The sequence below is a fragment of the Triticum dicoccoides genome, chromosome 2B (genome assembly GCF_002162155.2).
Source record: "Triticum dicoccoides isolate Atlit2015 ecotype Zavitan chromosome 2B, WEW_v2.0, whole genome shotgun sequence".
NCBI lineage: Eukaryota > Viridiplantae > Streptophyta > Magnoliopsida > Poales > Poaceae > Triticum > Triticum dicoccoides.
In genome coordinates, this window is record NC_041383.1 from 37232644 (window position 1) to 37249048 (window position 16405).

A 16405-nucleotide genomic window follows, 5' to 3' on the forward strand; every position below is an offset into this window, starting at 1 on the left:
TGTATTCTCTTGAGATGGGTGACCTCAGTTTTGACCTTCCTGGGTTTAAATATTTTTGGGTTATAGCTTTGGAACCTTTTCACTTGGTCCACATATGGCCCTACTCATGAGTAGGTGATCCTTTTGCCTGAATGGTGAAGTTGTTAATTAGTGTCTTAATTTTAAGGTAATTTGCACATTTGTTCACACTTGTTTCACGCTTTCAATTTTAATACATGTGTTTTTATACACATAGCAAATACCTTTCCAGGAACTCCTCCTACTGACTCACTGAGAGCCACCACTGAACACAAGCACAACACTCCAGTACCATAATGACCATGTGCTACTCAAGATACATCAGCCTGTCATATTTATGAGTCAAGCACATTACTCTTCTAATTTAGAGACCTGGCCTACATTGTATGTGGCATATCAATATATATGCCACACTTTTTCCAATGGTGCCAGCGCAATACTCTATGCTTGTTACTCCTACAAGATGAACAAGGACTTGGTATTCTATCGAAGCATACTATGGGGTTGGGAAGGATCAGGAAAAGTAGCAGCACATCGGCTATTTTTGTAACTAGGAACTACTTGATGACTTGCCCACGGTTCACCTTTGAAACTCCCATGTCATATTCTGCTTCCAGAAAATGTTATCTCCACATCTTGTAGGGGTGAGATGTGGGGCGGATTTCTTTCTGAATTGTGGCCCTTTCTATTAGGTTCATCCGATTGAAATTGTGGCAAAGCTGTCACAGGTTCGTAAGCAGAGATTCAGCGGGCAGCCTGTGTCTGCTTTTTTATAGATGAAACAATGCGACTTTATTATGTAGTATCAAAGTTTACAGGGATACACACATTTTCTGGAGGAGATTTTAGCCAAACGTATCATCCCACATGAAGGGAGAACACATTATTGCTAATCTCTGTGCTTCCGTGTTGCTTTTGCAGTGCTTGTGGTGGAAGTTGCATGACCCGAAAGAGTTACTCATTTCCTTGATGTCATGCAGAACCATGTAGTGACCTCCGAAGTTCTTTGGCAACTCAAGTTCCCGGATGACTCTCGGACAGTCTGATGATATGTCAATATTATAAAGGCCTAGGTCGTCTTCCAAAGAAACGGCTTCCGATGTGACCTCTAGTAGTTTAGGGTGCGTGATCCCAGCATACGTTACCGTTGATGCTCGTTGGAACGTGCCATGCTCATCACGACAAACGACCCTTACTGCCCCTTGGTTTATCTTGTTTGCCACTACTCCATCGACGTTTAGTTTCATGAACCCCTGTAACCGAGGAATCCATCGTGGCGTTGCCCGGTGTCTGATCGGTGTTGGCCCCTGCATAGCCGTTCCGAGTGTGGTAATCTGTTCACTGTATCTGGTTATGAATGTGTGGTTCGAGAGTGGAGTCTGGTATTCATTCTCATGTATAATGCGCCTCCGAGCCTACCAAATAGCCCACAGAGTAACTAGGATTTCGATGAACTTCTCACTCTCAGCGTCTCACTCTACCTGGAGAGCCATAATTTTGCATCTGGTGTTGTATCTCCATAGATCGGCAATGAAGAATCATCATCTCTCAATCCCCAAACACTTTCCACCATGTTACAGTCGAGGAGTGAATGACTCCAAGTATCATTAGCAATATTACAGATTGTATAGGCCGGAGATGGCTTCATATTTTGGTGAGCTCACACCTCGTCCGTCGCTAGAGAAGACCGAGAGAGTCTCCATGCGAACATGGGGATTTGTAGCGGAACCTTTGTTTTCCAAAGACGCTTCCACCCCCTCTCCCGTAGCTCAAAGCTTGAGTTTTCCATTTCACCATTAATCCAAGCTTCGTGCTGAATTTTTGTGTCAACGAGCAACTTGTAACATGATCTGACAGTGAAAAGGAGCATGTCTTCTCATAGTGCCAAGCCCAATGATCTACACAATTTGAGAGACACAAACGAATCTGATGAATGATGTTTGTGTCCATTGGCAAGAGGTGTGGCTTTAGGGTTACCATTTTTGGACGTCTGTATGATCTCCAACATACAACTTTGACAAATAACTTCTGTAATTATATATTTCTAAATACCACAAAATTATATATTCGAAAACTTGCTAGTATCCAATCTAAACGCTTCAAATATATTGGTAGTTACTATTTTCAAAGTAACTTTGTCTGTGATCAAAACAACAACTTCATTAAAACTCGGGTGAGTAGTACGCTTACACTTAATTACAATTAGAAGTTTGCGCTCATTGTGTAGTCTGATTCTACTATTTGTTACTTGGTGACAAGTTGCATTCTTAATAACATGAATTAGGTAATACCAGCCTTTGAGGAGGCTATGAAAGGCATGCTGCCAGGTGGAGTTAGAAGGTCAGTCCCATATTTCTGTAACCACAATTTCTAAACGTATGAACACAACTTTTAACCATATTATTGATGCTCACACACTCCAGGATGATAGTATAACCGGATATTGGATACCCAGATAATGACTTGAACAAGTTAGGCCCAAAACCAACAACATTTTCGGTAATATATTTCCTAGAAAATAGATTTTTTTTCTATAATTTTGATGATTACATAACAAAAGCACCTTATTTTTCCTACAGGGACAAAGAGCTCTATATTTCGTTCTAAGGAATCAAGGATTAATAGATAAAACTCTCCCGTTTGACATTGAGCTTATCAGAATAATTCCAAGTCAATAGTATACGAGGTTCCTCCCTTTCCCCAAAGTGAATCTTACTTGTCATTTTGTCTCGTTCAACTGAATAAAAAGTTAGAAGCTTGGGCTATTGCAGGGCAATTTTGATAACCATTGGGAGGAAAGAAGCATACTATTTGAGCATGCAATCAAATCCTTTGATGGCCATTGAATATGTAAATGTACTGTATATACTATATACTTGAGTATCAACAAAAACATTGATATCGCAAACCCATTTTGTTGTTACTAAAAAATAACACCCCCTTCCCAAAATAAGTGTCTCAATCTTAGTACAACTTTGTACTAAAGTTAGTACAAATTTAAAACACTTATTTTGGGACGGAGGGAGTACTAAGATGAATTTTAAAGTGCAACTAGATAGATCCTATTTATTCTTGAACTAGGCAACTTTTTCATACACTCCCTAGATTGGGTTAATAGATAAATACGTACATCACACAACTTACACCACACGAAAAATTATGTAATATTCCAAAAAGGATGCAGCATTTCCTGCCTTTTTTTGTACACTACCTAGATTAATGTTAAAGCCTATATCTTAGGGTTAGAGAGGGAACTAAACATCCATAATACACTCAAGGGAGAACATGAGCAACTAACAACATATGCTTCAATAGTTTTGCTCTTAATTTTTCACCATGTATAGGAGCTGAAAGCCTCAGCCTCTGTGGCTTGACCATAACCTGTAATCGAATTTGACTGGACATTTGTCTCGAATTGTGTTTATTTTGAATTATAATTGTTCATGTATTCTCTTGAGATGAGTGACCTTAGTTTTGACTATCCCGGGATTAAATATTTTTGGGTTATAGCTTTGGAACCTTTTTCACTTGGTCCACATATGGCCCTACTCATGAGTAGATCATCGTTTTGCCTGATTGGCGAAGTTGTTAATTGATATCTTAATTTTATTCTAATTTGCATTTTTGTTCACACTTGATTCCACGCTTTCAATTTTAATACATGTGTTTTTTATACACATATCAAATAGCTTTCCAGGAACTCCTTCTACTGACTCACTGAGAGCTACACCATTGAACACATGCGCAACACTCCAGTACCATAATGACCATGTGCTACTCAAGACACATCAGCCTATCCTATTTATGAGTAGAGCACATTACTCTTCTAATTTAAAGACGTGGCCTACATTGCATATGGCATATCAATATATATGCCAGAGTTTTTTCAATGGTGCTAGCGCAATACTCTATGCTTGTTACGCCTACAAGATGACAAGGACATCACGTGGTATTTCTATCAAAACATACTATGGGGTTGGGAAGCATCAGGAAAAGTAGTAGCACAACGGCTATTGTTGTAGCTAGGAGCCACTTGACGACTTGCCCATGGTTCACCTTCCAAACTCCCATGTCATATATTGTTTCCAGAAAATGTTACATCCACATCACATAGGGGAGAGATGGGAGGCGAATTTCTCTCTGAATTGTGGTGACTTCTATTTGGTTCATCCGATTAAAATTGTGTCAAAGCCGTCACAAGTTCCCACGGAGTCGGTAGCCTTTTCTTTTTGTTAGCAGGGATTCAGCGGGCAGCCTATGTCTAGCTTTTTTAGATGAAACAATGCGACTTTATTATGTAGTAACAAAGTTTATAGGGATACAGAAATTTTCCCGAGGAGAATTTAGCCAAATGTATCGTCCCGCATGAAGGGAGGAAGTATTATTGCTAATCCCCGTGCTTCCCGGTTGCTGTTGCGCTGCTTGTGGCGAAAGTTGCATGACCCGAAAGAGTTACTCCTTTCGTTGATGTCATGCAGAATCATGTATGAATTCCGAAGTTCTTTGGCAACTCAACTTCCCAGACGACTCTTAGACAGTCCGATGCTATGGGAATCTTATACAGGCCCAGGTCCTCTGCCAAAGAAACAGCTTCCCAGCATGTGATAGCCTCTAGTAGTTTGGGGTGCATGATCCCGACATACGTTACCGTTGATGCTCCTTGGAATGTGCAAGGCTAATCATGACAAACGACCCCTACCGCCCCTTGGTTTATCGTCTTTACCACTCTCCGCCGACATTTAGTTTCACGAACCTCTGTGACAGAGGAATCAATCGCGGGGTTGCTCAGCGTTTGATCGGTCTTGGCCCCTACATAGCCATTCCCAGTGTGGTAATCTATTCAATGTATCTTGTTATGAATGTGTGTGTTTGACAGTGGACTCTGGTATTCATTCTCATGCATAATGCGCCTCCGAGCATACCAAAATAGCCCACAGAGTAACTAGGATTTCGATGAACTTGTCACTCTTAGTGTCTCACTCAACCTGAAGAGCCATAACTTTGCATCTGGTGTTGTATCTCCATATATCAGCAAGGAGGAATCATCATCTCTCAACGCCCAAACGCTTCTCACAATGTTACAGTCGAGGAGTGAATGCCTCCAAGTATCATTAACAATATTGCAGATAGGATAGAGCAGAGATGGCTTCATTTTCCCGTGAGCTCGCACCTACCTCATCGACAGAAAAGATCGAGCGAGTCTCCATGCAAACATGGGGATTTGCGGCGGAACCTTTGTTTTCCAAAGTCGCCTCCATCCCCTCTCTCGCAGCTCAATGTTTGAGTTTCCCATTTTACCATTAATCCAAGCTTTGCACTGAATTTTTTGCCAACGAGCAACTTGCAACATGATCGGACAGTGAAAAGGAGCCTATCTTCTCATAGAGTCAAGCCCAAAGATCTTCACAATTTGAGTGACACAAACGAAACTGACGGATGATGTCCGCGTCAATTGGCAGGTGTTGCTGTAGGGCTACCTCATCCAATTCTCTCGTAACCGTGCACATGAGATCACACACCTGCTCAGGTGGATTAGCAGATATTGCATACACTGGCTTGAGTTTAACGTCTCGTGGTAACAAGTTGTCTGCCCAAATACTAGTGCTCCTCCCATCTTCTATCCTTTAAACCATGCCATGTTTCAAAATTACTTTCCCTTTGCAGGTCACACGACAAACCTGTGAGGGCTTGTTTCCAACTTTAGCCGAATCTGACAGGGGAAAACAAACATCCTTCAGTAATCAAGCACTAAGGGAGTTTTGGTCCTGAATACTTCTCCATGCCTAGCGCATAAGCAAGGAGTGATTAAACAATTCCATGTTCCGGAACCCCAAACCGCCTGTGTATTTAGGCATCTTCATCATGTCCCATGAAACCCATGATGTTTTATGTTCGCCTGCCTTCCCAACAAAAGTTTTCGCACCATCACTGTTATACTCTGGCACGATCTTTTTGATAGCTTTAAAATAGACATCAAATATGTTGGTACAGCCTGAACCATTGATTTATGAGCACCTCCTTACCACTGCATGCAAGCATCTTGTCCATCCACCCCTGCAATCTCTTTCACATGCGCTCCTTGATATACTGAAAACGCCATTTTTCTCACGACCTATGTCAGATAGTAGGCTCAGACATCCATTGTTTCCGTTTGTATATTCAAAACACCCTTGATCATATCTCTAACCATGGAGGTGCACCCTTTCGCAAAATATATCGGAGACTTCTGGTTATTTATTGTTGTCCAGAAGCTTGGCAATACAGATGAAGTACATCATGCAATGCCTATGTATGGTTTAAGTAGCCCAGCGATCACATGCCCTTTGGCCCATTGCTCATCATGCAGTTGTAGTGGGAGGTATTTGTGTTTACTTTGTCCCAAGATGGGTATGCCACATTTGTCGTTTGAATCCAACATAACTGAGTCGAGATGGCGACTTGTTAACACTATATCGCTCTTGTATGTTGTGTATTGTATTCCAGAGAGATAAAGTGTGCTTGGTGATCATACTCTAGCTGGTTGCTTCACACCATCTTTGCTACGAAGGATGGATTGAGATTGAGATATACTAAGAATTTTCTTGACGGAAGAAGTCAGAACGTGTGTACCTACGAGAGCTATGCAGATTATGGCATCCATCTGTTCTTGCCCGTTACTGTAGGGATCTAGTTACTCATGTAAAATCCCCACAAAATAACAAGTTCCAACTGAAGCATTGAATCACACATTCAGATCGGATGACCCATGAGATAACAAAGTTTGTCTATTTTCACCTAGCAATTAACATTTGAAGTTTCTTTTTTGAAATGGAATATTTTTATTGAATTTCCATTCCTTTTCCAATATCCATATGTTATACTAGATATATGGGTAATTTTAGGTTTGACTTTACCCAACTTTAATGTTTCTGATTTTTAGCTTTGAAACCGTGATGACTTGATTACATTGTACAACGCTAAGATCGAGGGATGTGAGTGACAATATATCAAAAAATCCAAAATGTTGCTTGATCGATACTGCTGAGGAACATTGCATGGAAAACAAAAAAAATTCTACGCACACGCAAGATCTATCCATGGAGATGCATAGCAACGAGAGGGGAGAGTGTGTCTACGTACCCTCGTAGAATGTAAGCGAAAGCGTTTAGTAACGCAGTTGATGTAGTCGAACTTCTTCGCGCTCCAACCGATCTAGTACCGAACGTACGGCACCTCCGCGTTCAGCACACGTTCAGCTCTGTGACATCCTCGCCTTCTTGATCCAGCAAGACGAGCAAAGTAGTGGATGAGTTCCGGCAGGACGACAGCATGGTGACGGTGATGGTGATGCTATCTCCGCAGGCTTCGCCTAAGCACTACGAAAAAATGACCGAGGGACAAAACTATGGAGAGGGGCGCCGCACATGGCTAAGACAATGTCATGGGTTGTGTGGCGCCCCCTCCCTCTCATATATATAGGTGGGAGGGGAGGGGAGGCAGCCAGGCGCGCCCTAGGGATGGCCAGCCGGCCTCTAGGGCTCCTGCCCTGCCTGCGCCCCCCTGCCATGTTTCCCCCAAGGGGGAAGGAAATGGGAGGAGATGAAGGCAGGGGGAGGCCAACTCCACCCTTTCCTTTCCCTCCCCATAGGGCCGACCACTATAGGGAGCGCACCAGCCCCTTGTGGGCTGGTGTGTTCCCTCACTTCACCCATAAGGCCCATAACTTTGCCGGGGATGCCCGGAACCCCTTTCAATGACCCGATTAGTACCCGGTATCACCCGAAACACTTCCGATGTCCAAATACCATCGTCCTATATATCAATCTTTACCTCCGTACCATTCCAGAGCTCCTCTTCATGTCCGTGATCTCATCCAGGACTCCGAACTACATTTGGTCACCAAATCACATAACTCACTAACACGGTATCGCCATCGAACGTTAAGCGTGCGGACCCTACGGGTTCAAGAACTATGTAGACATGACCGAGAAACTTCTCCGGTCAATAACCAATAACGGAACCTGGATGCCCATATTGGTTCCTACATATTCCATGAAGATCTTTATCGGTCGAACTGCTATGACAACCTACATAATTCTCCTTGTCCGTCGGTATGTTACTTGCCCGAGATTCGATCGTTGCTATCTCCATACCTAGTTCAATCTTGTTACCGGCAAGTCTCTTTACTCGCTTCGTAATACATCATCTCCCAACTAACTCATTAGTCACTTTGCTTGCAAGCTTCTTATGATGATGTATTACTGAGAGGGCCCAAAGAAACCTCTCCGTCACATGGAGTGACAAATCCCAGTCTCGATCCATGCCAACCCAATAGACACCTTCGGAGGTACCTGTAGAGCATCTTTATGACCGCCCAGTTACGTTGTGATGTTTGATAACACACAAGGTATTCCTCCGGTTTCCGGGAGTTGCATCTCATAGTCGAAGGAACATGTATTTGACATTCAAGAAAGCAGTAGCAATAAACTCAACGATCATATGCTAAGCTAACGGATGGGACAAGCATTAAGCATAGCAAAGTCCCTAGTGACAAGCATTAAGCAAAGCAAAGTCATAGCAACATCAATCTCTGAACATAGTGGATACTAGGGATCAAGCCCTAACAAATTGACTCGATTACGTGATAAATCTCATTGAACTCCATCACCGTCTAGCAAGCCTACGAAGAAATTATCCCCGTGGTGAGCATCATGAAATTGGCGGTGCAGATGAGTTGGTGATGACGAAGGGCGACGGATTCCACCCTCCGCAGCCTCAAACAGGCTTCAGACCAGCCCTCTCGATGAAGAACAGGAGGTGGTGGCAGCTCCGTATCATAAAATGCGATGAATCTTTCTCTCTGATTTTTTTCTTGGCAAATAGGTGTAGATGGAGTTGGAGTTCGGGTTGCCGGAGGTCTAGGGGGCCCACAAGCTCTCTAGGCGCACCCTAGGGGGGCGGTAAGCGCGCCCCTGAGCTTGTGGCTCCTGGGTGGCCCCCTCTGATAAATATATCCACTAGTATTTTTATATATTCCATAAAAATTCTCCGTAAATTTTCAGGTCAATCCGACAACTTTTATTAATGCACAAAAACAACACCATGACAATTCCGTTGAAAAAAGCGCCAGTCCGAGTTAGTTCCATTAAAATCATGCAAATTAGAGTCCAAAACAAGAGCAAAGGTGTTTGAAAATGTAGAATACGTGGACGTATCAACTCACCCAAGCTTATCATTGCTTGTTCTCAAGCAATCCAGTTGACAAATTGAAAGTGATAAAGAAGAACTTTTCCAAACTCTGTTTGATCTTTTTGTTGTATATATGCTTAACCAATGTTTAGGTTTTCAGTAAAGATTATGAATTAACCATATTCACGATAATACTTAGGTCTCAAAATTACTCATATTAATGACATAACCAACTAGCGAGCAATAATAAGATATCTCGGATGACAAAACTTTTTTGAAAACAATCATGATATAATATGACATAATGGTATTTCGCTAGCCCTTTATGAGACCGCAAAACATAAATGCAGAGCACCTCTGAAGTTCAAGCAACGACTAGACATTTTAATTGATGAAAGAGATCCAGTCATGCTCACACTCAACATTAACTAAACACAATGCCATATAGTCTTGAAGTTTGAAACTCCATCTCATTTCCACACCCCTCCCCTCCTCATCCTATCCCTTCTTGAAAACCCTGGAATCTCCAACACTGTACAAGGCCGATGGCAAAGGCAAACAGATCTAACGATGCTGGGTCGTGGATGAAGAAGAGAGGGAGATGCATGATGAGCTGAAGGAAGAGATACTGGTTTGGATTGAGAACGTGGATAACACTATGGGGACATACAAGACCATGCTCCCAGTAGATATCCTGCTCCTAGGTCATCGAATTTTGAAATTTACGCCTATATTGGCATGGGTTGTTGAAAATAGTCGATCCCTCCAGAAATTGCTGCATTGCTATTCACAAAAAAGCAATATCATTTTGCCCGAATCCTTTTCTGCTATGCTTCATTGTTGATGAGATGCATGTGGTTGTGCATAAGTTTTGTAATTTGTTAGGCTCAATACTGATGTAACTCAGACTAGTACTTCTTTCTTGTGAAGAGCTGATGGACAGAGCATGGGGATGGAGTAGGCTAGTGATCTTCGAGGAGTACCATACTAGTGTCAAGTTGCCCACCTTTGTGAAATATCTTACGACATTTGAATCACAAGTCGCTTGTTTTCCCACTATGGGTGCAGTAGCCAGTTACGGAAGTTCTTCTTGCTGCCTCTATGTAGCAATCAAATGTTGGCGCCCTGGCTTCACTTATTTTGATCGACCGCTTTGCTAATTAACTTCATCGCGCCTTTGAAATAATGGTATCAAAGTGTCTTGACACGTAGAAGTATCGCGCACTTCACACGATGGATCTCATTGCTGACTACATCAACCTGAGCGACGTTATAAACAGGCGAGCAATGCCCATGTCTATCAAATCAGATAAATCAGTCCACTATTTAATTTCTTCATTTTAGTTTTTGATGTTTACTAACTTCCTTGCATCAACTGTAAAACTCGGGCTTCAAGTGTATCACGGAGGAGGCCAAGCTAATGTCTGATTGGAAGGAAGACATGTTAAATTATTTGTCTGTCTTCTGCAATTATATCCGGCAGACTGCCTTGATTCTTACCTACTACCAAGGGTTTGAATCCAAGGTCATCTCTGCTGCTCTGCGGGTGTGTATGTCCATGCCTCTACTAGAAAAAATTGAAGCTTTGATTCTAACGAGTTTCACTAATTTTGTTGCTACAATGATTTGATCGAAGGGTATGTCAAAGGAGACCAGTTCCATGCGTTACTTGGCAAATCGAAGGCACACAAACATAAGTGTAGATGAAGCAGAGTGTGGATATGTCCGGGAGCATACTATGCCACTTCTGGCGAAATTTGAAGATTGCTTTATTCTTGCTGCAGCTATCTAGGTAGAGAATCCTGGAAGGTATTTGTTTATTTCTATTGTTGCACATATGGTTTTGGAAGTAACTAGTGTCATTCTTTTTGTGCTCTACCGTCACAAGGGACATCCCTGTTGGCCGTTGGGGTACTCAAATCTAGCAAATCACTAGGGACATCCTCTTGCTGGGGATGAAGTCTTATGTTTATGTTCTCTACTATATGGTGGAACTGAAATCTGACAAATCCAATGCAAACAAAAACTCAACGAATAGAAATGAGCATCTGTGAAAGAATGGAAAGAGGAAGGGAACTAAGAGCATCTCCAACAGCTGCCCTATTTTAAGGCACCAAAAGTTTGTGGAGTAAAAAATTTTGGGCATGAAAACTAGTTTTTTGGGCATGAGGAAGAGCCGCCAACAACAACCGTAAAATACGGCACCCAGAAAACTAGCTAGACATTAATTTATATTTCAAACAACACTACTTCGACCATAATTTATATTTCAAACATATTTCGAATACCAACTATAAACATAGTTGAAATACTACATGAAACTTAAACTACAGTTTGTCCCAGTCGGAACCATCCAACTCATCACTCTTGAAGTCGACCACTTTGTCGCCTCCACCATTCTTACTCTTCTTGCCCTATGACGAAAAAAGCACTGCCTCTTTGTCGTTCTTGTGCTTCTCGGCCTCCTTTTTCTAGTAGAATTCCTTCCTGGCTTACACATATTCTAGATGTGCCCAAGCAAATGCCACAATGCTCTCATCGTCGATTCACGGATGTTATCACGCTCGCCGATAACAAAGAGAGGAGCACGGATCAGGCTCGACTCAATTGTCATTGCGGGCCGACGAGCTCCGCATCCTCACGAGTCTCAATTTCCTGGAAATTGAGCTTCGAGCGTGGCAGTCCGACCCTCCAAACGGCGATGTCGTACGCGCGGGTGGCGATGCCGGCCAACGTGCTAGAACTCTTGCCAGACGACCGCCGACGCACCCCTTTATAGCCAGAGGAGTTTTTATATGGATGGGCAATGGCGACAGGCCTAAGAGGAAGCGGCGACTCCGGGGCAGCTTCGAGAGGCGGCGACCCCGAGAAAAACAGGCGGTGGTGGGCCGGAGATGAAGCGCCGGCGGCAAAAAACCATCGGCGTCGATGGCAGATATGGGCGGCAATATGACGGAGGTGGCGTGATTCCTTGGACTGGCGGCGCGGGGCTTGGTGAGGAAGAGGATCCAGCCGTCGGCAGGCTGCAGCGGGTGTGGAGCCATGGTTCTTACGCCAGCGGCGGGGTGTGTGTGGCTGTGAGTGGTGGGTGAGCGTGTAGCTGTGGGTTTATGGTAGCCATTTTATTTTGTGGCAGCCGGCTGTGTGCCTCTTATTTGCTACATGAGATGCCCCTTTTTAGGGCTTCCCAATATTTTTTGCATTTTTTCTAAAATTTGTCAGCTGCGGGAGGATGTTTTCGGCCCTCTTGTGCCCTAAAAACGGCTTGTTGGGGGATATCTTAAGAAAATGATACACTTCCTCAGAGGAGATTTTAATATATTTTTGTTTCTTGTGTGGAAATCCGAGTTAATAAGCATTTATATTTTGGTCGGTAACTTCAATGGCATACTGACGTGGTCTTTGAACAGACACTTGTGCATCCATCTAAGCAACGGTGCTTAGTTCGAACGAAGATGAGAATTTTCTAGAATTAAGTCGACCTCCCAGTGTGGTTACCACTTCGTGACATCAAGCTTAAAGGTGTGAAGAAGAACATGATCACATGTCAATCCACCGCTACATGGGCCTTCTTTACTGGAGCGGGTGTAGAAAATGGACAGAGTAGCAAGAACGTGGACTTCATTTGATAATGTCGTTGAAAACTAGGATTGGAAACACTAGGATATGCATCTAGCTCAAACAACTTGGCTTTTTCCTACCATTAGATCATGGGGGTGGTGTTGGATTCATGTTTTCTGGTTGCATGTACCTTTCCTTCTTTAGTTTCCACATTCTTCAGACATATTGTATACATGAAACATCATGGTTTGTATGTAACTTGCCAAGTAATTTCTAGAAACTCTTTGGAGTAAGTTTTTCTGATTTTTTATTTAGCATACTATCTTAGATCTACAGCGACTGTACTTTCAATATGAATGTGCACATTTAATGGCAAGATTGTGATTTAAATCTTGAGTCATTGCTTGGTACATGCAGTAGACATTTTGATTTCTTCTACTGCAACCTCTTTTCCGCCATAACACCCCATGCATGGGATACGGAAGGCAACATGGTTGCACATGCTTGCAAATTGGTAGACATGGTTGTTGCACTCTGTTGAATCAACACATCAATTCCCCTATTTAAGACCACAAAATTGAAACAAACACACTGCTCTCATTTTTTAGGGCCCAAAGTAATATCGGCATGGGCCTACCTCCTGCCTTTTAAGACCAAGATGCGACATGCTCTAGGACATTGTAGTAGCAGCCTACAATGTGTTCCTCTAGCAATGCCACTGAACACGACAGATCAATATGTTAGGATTAGGAAACAAAGGGACTCAGTTTCATGCTCGAAGAGATATTTGAACGTCTAGTGGGGTTACCCCTTTGGCACATCAGGACACTCCAAGATGCTGATCTGAAGCTTTCCTCACTGAAGCTATTTCTTCATCATCATCTGTATGACGACGACGGCCTTTATATTCTACAAACTCGGTTGCATCATGTTACACCAATGTCTGCTAAGTCTCCTCTGGGTTTAGTGGTGGAACTGAAGCGCATTGACCGTGTTGAGTGCGCCCCCTGTCAAGGACTGTAAAATTTCTGTAAGATATGATTATTGATACAGCTAGTAGGATTTAGAAGCTGAATCTATGTAGTTTGTCTGAATGTTGAAAATACAGATCCCTAATTAGTAGACTAAGAATACCTGTTACATTTTTTTAATGAATACCTAATGTTGGAAGTACACCAATGTCTGAATGTACGTAGTTCTTAGTTCTTGCTATATTTTTGAGTGAAGGTACCTGTTACATTTCTATGGATGGAAAACTAAGAATTAAACAATTCAGGTATTTGCTAACCTTCGATGACCCTACCAAGAGTTTCTGGGCACAGATTTTTTAGTTGTGTTGTGCGTCATAAGACATGCTTATTATGCATCTGCAAATGGTACAACAACGCACCACCCCCAATCAGAAGAAATTACTGAAAGTCCGGTTAGACAATCCTACCCCAAAGTAGTTATTGATAACAGTATCATGATTCATAGAGTATATTGAGTTGATACCAAGGGACATAACTACATGTCTTCAGACCCCAAACAGCATGTGTATTACTGCAGTGAAATGAAAAATGTTTGAGATATGTGTATACAAAGCAATATCAGAGTGTGGTGCTAGGACAACATCTAAGAAGTTTGCAGGATTTATTATATTATCCTTTATTGGAACTGTTTTTCGACTGCAATTGCTTCCTTCCTAAGACTATATACATTCATTTCCAGATGACCATGTTTATTTTATTGGTCAATGTATGCTGCAAGATTGTTAGCATTGGGTATCACTTCATATGCAATGAACCTCTTTCTTATTAATAATTATGATAATTTGATTAGATCTCAAATGTTACCGATCTTGGTTTAATTCATTCTTTTACTACTTGTTTACAGGTGGTATGGTAGAAAGGAGACTTCTGTTGACTCCAGTTACTAGTCTCACGATTGGCTCCATGCAGTATGGTGTAGAGAAGGGAGCAGCAAAAATTGAATTTACTCACAGTGAGTTTTCAATCGATATACCCCCATTTGAAAATTAGACAGGCTTTCCTCTACTATAACACATATGCTTTGAAGATTCAACCAATTAAGACTGTTTTTAAAAACCTGTAGGCATGAGTCGACATTTAGACAAGTTTTTCTCTACTATAGCACATATGCTTTGAATGCTTAAATGACAGATAGGTGGAATGAAATCTTCTACGTTGACATTGTAGAAGAGACGCTAGTTGTTTGATTATATATTTTTTATCTTAAGGCCGTAATACCTCATTTATTGTGAGCACATTTTATAGACATTATTTAGTTCATTGGCCTCTTGGTACTTTGGGAAAAAAATTCAACTTAAGAAGCTGTTGCTAAATGAGCTTCTGCTGGGAAGTTTAAGTTATCTAGTTTTCTATTCAAAACTCATATAGGTGTTCATAAGTAAAAGTTGCAATAAGTGCCAGTGCTTCGTGGGAAAGATTATGGAAAGATGAAAACGAGTTATCCTCATTGCACTAAAACAAAATCAGGCCTCCGATACAAGGTGCTTGCACTGCCATTCGATGATCCCTGCAAAGTACACAAAAGGTCAGATTTGTTAGATTTACAATTCTCATGAGGAATTACAGGACTTGCGGGTTGGATATGGCCCATCCCCAAAGAAGGGAGAGACATTAGTGGTGAGCAGCAAGCATCACATTTAAATTGGATTCGAGCTCATTTTGTATGTATGTTCTTCAGCTTTATTTGTTGAGGTGTGCAACCACGATATTGACTTGGGTTTGTGAATGCACATCAGATTGATTGGGATGGGTATACAAATTGTTTCTATAATACTATATTTGTAAATACCGCAAAATTATATATTGGGAAACTTTGTCTATATCCAATCTAAACACTTAAAAAAGATATTGGCAGTTACTATTTTGGAATTAACTTTGTCTACGATCAAAACAACAAGTTCTCTAGAACTCGGGTTATAGTTCCCTTCCACTTCATTACATTTAGAGGTTTCACTCCATGTCGACCTCCCAGTGTGGTTACCACTTCGTGACATCAAGCTTAAAGGTGTGAAGAAGAACATGATCACATGTCAATCCACCGCTACATGGGCCTTCTTTACTGGAGCGGGTGTAGAAAATGGACAGAGTAGCAAGAACGTGGACTTCATTAGGATTGGAAACATTAGGATATGCATCTAGGATTGGAAACTAGGATTGGAAACATTAGGATATGCATCTAGCTCAAACAACTTGGCTTTTTCCTACCATTAGATCATGGGGGGTGGTGTTGGATTCAAGTTTTCTGGTTGCATGTACCTTTCCTTCTTTAGTTTCCACATTCTTCAGACATCTTGTATACATGAAACATCATGGTTTGTATGTAACTTGCCAAGTAATTTCTAGAAACTCTTTGGAGTAAGTTTTTCTGATTTTTTATTTAGCATACTATCTTAGATCTACAGCGACTGTACTTTCAATATGAATGTGCACATTTAATGGCAAGATTGTGATTTAAATCTTGAGTCATTGCTTGGTACACGCAGTAGACATTTTGATTTCTGCTACTGCAACCTCTTTTCCGCCATAACACCCCATGCATGGGATACGGAAGGCAACATGGCTGCACATGCTTGCAAATTGGTAGACATGGTTGTTGCACTCTATTGAATCAACACATCAATTCCCCT